Source organism: Protomyctophum parallelum, assembly GCF_964188405.1.
Source record: "Protomyctophum parallelum genome assembly, chromosome: 5".
In the NCBI taxonomy this organism is placed as follows: domain Eukaryota; kingdom Metazoa; phylum Chordata; class Actinopteri; order Myctophiformes; family Myctophidae; genus Protomyctophum; species Protomyctophum parallelum.
The window spans coordinates 370,779-377,215 of NC_139702.1; the positions used below are offsets into that span (position 1 = coordinate 370,779).

General features: G+C 43.5%; 1 long non-coding RNA gene across 1 annotated transcript; it reads right to left on the reverse strand.

Moving 5' to 3' along the window:
* Window positions 1-929: 929 nt before the first annotated feature.
* On the reverse strand, window positions 930-6,099 carry LOC310858829. Its single transcript, XR_014569235.1, has 3 exons — window positions 5,997-6,099; window positions 3,785-3,973; window positions 930-1,346 (listed from the first exon to the last, which is right to left on the reverse strand). It is a non-coding gene; the product is annotated as an uncharacterized lncRNA (long non-coding RNA).
* Between the last annotated feature and the right edge of the window lie 338 nt (window positions 6,100-6,437).

The window sequence follows — 6,437 nt, forward strand, 5'->3', positions numbered from 1 at the left end:
GGATAATAATTAACTCATGAATTATAGTTACATTATTTCATTCCTGAAGGTTAATTCATAGATTGAACCCATTGTAATTTAGGCTGCTTGTTGACACCAACAGAGAAAGAAGCATGTTATTCTTTTCTTATGAACACCAGACTCTAGCTATCAAAAAAAGAGAATACAGAAGAAACATTTAATTCTTTAAAACTATGGATGGAGCTGAAAATATTCACCATTTCAGCAACGCCAAGGAGCACTTTCTTGTTTACAGGTGGAGAGGAACTTTGATAAGTCTGTCAGGGACACCTATGGGTGTAGTGGTGAAATATTACACGTCACCACCAACCAGTTCATTCATTGAGCTGACTGACTACAAGTTAAAAAAAGCATTACACTAATCTACTGACAATTAGTGGACAATAAAACACTGGATAAAACAAAGATACACAATAAAACATCAGCACTCGACTGTAGTAATAAACACAGATCAAATAATTTAAGGGCACTATGAGTGTCGCAGGATTCCCACACATTTTTACCAATGCATTTCCAAAACATTTACAGGAATATGTAACAATAATTCAGTGCAATGATTGATTGATTGCTTTATTTTGTCATTCTTCCCAACTGTAGCAGCAGAAAAAAACGAAATCACGTTTCTCCTAGTTAAAAAGACACTAGGAGAAACGTAATTTCATTTTTGATAGTCTGGGCAGTTTAGCAACAATAACCCTATCTAACCCTAAACCAAAGACAGGCAGTGTAGCAACAATAAAGCACAGAATATAAAACGGTATAATTCTATTCCAAATGTTGTGCCTAATCTTTGCTACACCACCACCTATCCTAGGACATAGGATCATAGATTCTACATTTGTATAATAATAATAATATAACATAATATTTGTTAACCATAAACATGTTTGGTTCACAAGCTGTAACAATGATACATTTCAGTTATAATGTGTGGTGTGTGGTGTGTTTCAATCTGGACGTCTTCCTGAGCTGTAGCAGACTTTAAGTCCACCAAAGTGCTAATGTTTAAGGTTAGCACTGAACGAGTACGACAATTATGGCCTAAAGTTTGGCTGAATGAGTGTGACGAGGCTCACTGCATCGTCACACTCATATGTGGTGAAATATGTGCTGCATGCTCCTATATAAAATGATTCAAATCATGCTCTGTGCTCAGGAAAATAAATAAAATAACCATGGTGGACTTAGACCCGTTTTGGACATTCAGCTGTCGCCGTTTTTCTGCTAGCCTGGAGAAAACCTGACTATCAATTCATGCTGGGCTGAGCTCTCATCTCTGGTTTGTTTGGCTCCACTCACTGCAATCATGTCCCACTCCATTACACCTTGAACAGGAGAGAGCAGAATATTAGTTAAGAACAGATAGAACATAGTAGATACTGAAATCACATATCATATTGGTCTGAAATAATGTTTTTTTCCTAATGGAAATAACTGGGTCGTATTATAATCAGGGACTAGACTATTTGACATTCAATGTTCTTTTTCCACAAATGAGTCTTGAAAAATGGGGGTCGTCTTAATCAGATGTACCTTCGACGCCAGCCTCTGTAGTTTAATAACACTGTACCTTTGACAGGCAACCTCTGTAGTTTAATAACACTGTACCTTCGACAGGCAGCCTCTGTAGTTTAACCCATTTTGCGCGGGAACCCCTTTTGGTGTTAGCATTACGTTATGCTTTAGCTATTGAAAAATAGCAGATCTACAAGCTCATAGCGCGCCACCGAGTGGCGCGCTACGAGCTTGTAGGTCTGCTATTTTAGAAAAATCGAAGAACGACTGACATAGAAACATAGCTTTTTCAGAAAACTGTCATTTTCAAACGGACATTTTTAGAATCTGATCTCAGGTCAGAATGGGTTAATAACACTGTACCTTCGACAGGCAGCCTCTGTAGTTTAATAACAATGTACCTTCGACAGGCAGCCTCTGTAGTTTATTAACACTGTACCTTCGACAGGCAGCCCCTGTAGTTTAATAACACTGTACCTTCGACAGGCAGCCTCTGTAGTTTAATAACACTGTACCTTCGACAGGCAGCCTCTGTAGTTTAATAACACTGTACCTTCGACAGGCAGCCCCTGTAGTTTAATAACACTGTACCTTCCACAGGCAGCCTCTGTAGTTTAATAACACTGTACCTTCCACAGGCAGCCTCTGTAGACACTTTTAAAGCACAGCTCAAGACTCACTTCTACACTACACTGCTTTTAGTTGAACTTTTAAATGATTTGTTGTTATTCATTTCCTCAGTGTATTGCATTACTGCTATCATTTCCATGTCATGAAATATATAGGTGCTATACAAATAAAGTTTTATTACTAATATTATAGTAGTAGTAGTAATTAATAACTTTATTAATCCAACGTTTCGGCAAACAGGATGCCTTCTTCATACCCTGAAGAAGGCATCCTGCTTGCAGAAATGTTGGATTAATAAAGTTTATAGCATCGTGACTACGAGCTGTGCGGCCTCTTACCTTTCTTAATCAAAGATTACATGATAATACCACTACACTGCAGCTGTTTGGTCTGTGAGTATCGTTCATTATGCCTCCTCTTAGTAAAAGGCTATACTGGCATTCCTGAGGAGCAGCGACTGTGTGCTCTTTGTGACCTGGGAGTTGTAGAGGATGAGTTTCATGTTGTATTCTATTGTCCACTATACCATGATTTAAGAAACTCTTTATTTGAAAGAATTCAGGATAAGTACCCAGATTTGTCTGAACGTTTTATGTTAAATTGGTTGTTCAGTAATGAAGTTTTTGTTTTAAGAAAATTCGTAGAGAAGGCATGGCAGTTACGTTGGAGAACGATGTATCCATGAGTAACTGTCTATTTGTGTATATGTATCATTATGTATGTACAATTTTGTGAGTGTCTTGTAAGCCGAAATGTCCAAAAGCACACTCAAAACCCACCTTTTCAAACTGGCTTTCCCTACATACCCCCCCCCCCCCCCCCCACACACACACACACACATATTTTTATTTCTACTCTGTCTTCTATATATATCTATATGCAGTCTCTCTGCATTCCATGTATGTGACTGGCCAGGGGGAGGTAGTTTAGAGACCAGGATTACTGCATGTTTTTGGGGAGAACATGTCAGGGTATCTACCCTAGAGGACACGGGGAGAACATGTGAGGGTACCTACCCTAGGGGACACGGGGAGAACATGTGAGGGGACCTACCCTAGGGGACACGGGGAGAACATGTGAGGGTACCTACCCTAGGGGACATGGGGAGAACATGTGAGGGTACCTACCCTAGGGGACATGGGGAGAACATGTGAGGGTATCTACCCTAGAGGACACGGGGAGAACATGTGAGGGTACCTACCCTAGGGGACATGGGGAGAACATGTGAGGGGACCTACCCTAGGGGACACGGGGAGAACATGTGAGGGTATCTACCCTAGAGGACACGGGGAGAACATGTGAGGGTACCTACCCTAGGGGACATGGGGAGAACATGTGAGGGTACCTACCCTAGGGGACACGGGGAGAACATGTGAGGGTACCTACCCTAGGGGACACGGGGAGAACATGTGAGGGTACCTACCCAGTAAACACTCCCCCTGCTAGACATTTTCATATTTACGGAATGTGCCATTTTTAAAGTTTTCAAAATGTATAAACAATAAACATCTCCTGTGTGTGTGTGTGTGTGTGTGTGTGTGTGTGTGTGTGTGTGTGTGTGTGTGTGTGTGTGTGTGTGTGTGTGTGTGTGTTGCGTGCGTGCGTGCGTGCATCTTACCTGTAGTGAGCAGGGCACTCTGATCCATCAGGTTCCTGACTTCCTGGGGCTCTTCAGGGGCCATGATGAAGACTATATGTTCTCCCCGTGGCCCTTTCTGAAACCAGTCGCTTGACTTGAAGTGCTCTCGGGAGGTTCCCTCGTCAGGAAGTGCCCCTCCAGCTGAATCAAGTTCCCTTGATTAGGGTCCTGGGTATAAAAAAACAGTTTGGAAATACACTCGCCCTCCTTGTGCAGAAACAGGAAACAGACACCATTCGTTGCCATGGTTACCATCATGCAATTGTGTTACCTGTTATTTTGTTTGTACAGTTATATTGCATTGCATCGTGTACGTTTGTGTGACATGTGGATTTCATTAATATGGAAAAAGGAAATACAGCGTGACTGTCAAAAATGACATGTCATATACATCCATGGTGTTTATAAATCATTGTTAAAAGTTGTTTTGTTTGTGTGGTTTCATTTATAGCTTTTCACGGTGGGGTAAATAAAGAGCCCTTGTGAACATCAGTTAGAGCGTTGTCTATTCTGCATCAGATGAAGATTGTTTAGGAGGAGTTTATTTATCATTTATTTGTGGTGGTACTTACATTTGTAGGTGGCGGTTTCCATGCGGACAGAGAGCAGGGCTGCACAAGGCAATCGAGTCTAGATCGGCACAGACTCGCTCTTGAGGGCTTTATAAGCCACTTCCACTCAAGGCTGCTTGGTTTCAGACGACACTTAATATGGCGCAGCCTCGCGTGAACGCGCATATCGAGGGCAAGTGTGTAGGGCGAGTGGCGAGGAGCTGGTTTCATCCAGGTCTATCAGCTTCACGTCCACCTGCATGCTAACAGACACACACAGACCAAACAGATCAGCTGTTATAGTAGTAGACCACAGCTGACTTTTAACCTCTTTTTGGGAGAAATGACAGCTAATCAAGTCACTTTGTGTTGGCTTACGGCTCTGCTGGCAGGTAAATGAATCCCCTGGCAGCTAAATAAAACACTAAGGGTTGCCCACCTTCCCCTGGCAGCTAAATAAAACACTAAGGGTCGCCCACCTGCCTCTTGCAGCTAAATAAAACACTAAGGGTTGCCCACCTGCCCCTGGCAGCTAAATAAAACACTAAGGGTCGCCCACCTGCCCCTGGCAGCTAAATAAAACACTAAGGGTTGCCCACCTGCCCCTGGCAGGTAAATAAAACACTAAGGGTTGCCCACCTGCCCCTGGCAGCTAAATAAAACACTACGGGTTGCCCACCTGCCCCTGGCAGCTAAATAAAACACTAAGGGTCGCCCACCAGCCCCTGGCAGCTAAATAAAACACTAAAGGTCATTACACACTGGCGAATTAGCGACGCGATATATTCGTGCGAATAATTCGCATTTAAAAAAAAACTATTGAAGTCCATGCAAGCTTCCACATCAGTGGCGAATGTGCGAATGTGCGAAAATGCGACCGTTTTCGCTTTTATTTGTTCGCTCTGGTGTCGTATTTTGCAGAGATTCGCAGGCGAACTGCAACATGCAATATTTCGCATTTTCAGATCGCTTATTCGCATCGCGTCGCTAATTCGCCAGTGTGTAATGACCTTAAGGGTTGCCCACCTGCCCCTGGCAGCTAAATGAAACACTAAGGGTTGCCCACCTGCCCCCTGGCAGCTAAATAAAACACTAAGGGTTGCCCACCTGCCCCTTGGCAGCTAAATAAAACACTAAGGGTTGCCCACCTGCCCCTTGGCAGCTAAATAAAACACTAAGGGTTGCCCACCTGCCCCTGGCAGCTAAATAAAACACTAAGGGTTGCCCACCTGCCCCCTGGCAGCTAAATAAAACACTAAGGGTCGCCCACCTGCCCCTGGCAGCTAAATAAAACACTAAGGGTCGCCCACCTGCCCCCTGGCAGCTAAATAAAACACTAAGGGTTGCCCACCTGCCCCTGGCAGCTAAATAAAACACTAAGGGTCGCCCACCTGCCCCTGGCAGCTAAATAAAACACTAAGGGTCGCCCACCTGCCCCCTGGCAGCTAAATAAAACACTAAGGGTTGCCCACCTGCCCCTGGCAGCTAAATAAAACACTAAGGGTTGCCCACTTGAACCCTGGCAGCTAAATAAAACACTAAGGGTTGCCCACCTGGCCCTGGCACGTAAATACATAAGTGTAGTGTAGTGTAGTGTAGTGTAGTGTAGTGTACAGTACAGTACAGTACAGTGTACGTACCAGACAGTGAGTATAAGTACTCTCAGAGTAGTGGTACATCAGAGACAGAACCAGACAGAGGATCAGTCCAGTCAGAGCCAACAGAACCGTCCCTACGGCCAGGTGGGGAAACGGGACTCTGATGAGAGGACGGTCCCTCTCCAGCCCGATGTACCCCGCGTGTACCATCCTGGAGTACACACATATACACATGTATTTATACACATACAGTATATGTGTACAGTATAAATACTTCACTAAGATACCCATGTACCTGTCCAAATACTTCACTAAGATACCCATGTACCTGTCTAAATACTTCACTAAGATACCCATGTACCTGTCTAGATACTTCACTAAGATATCCATGTACCTGTCTAAATACTTCACTAAGATACCCATGTACCTGTCTAAATACTTCACTAAGATACCCATGTACCTGTCCAAATACTTCACTAAGAT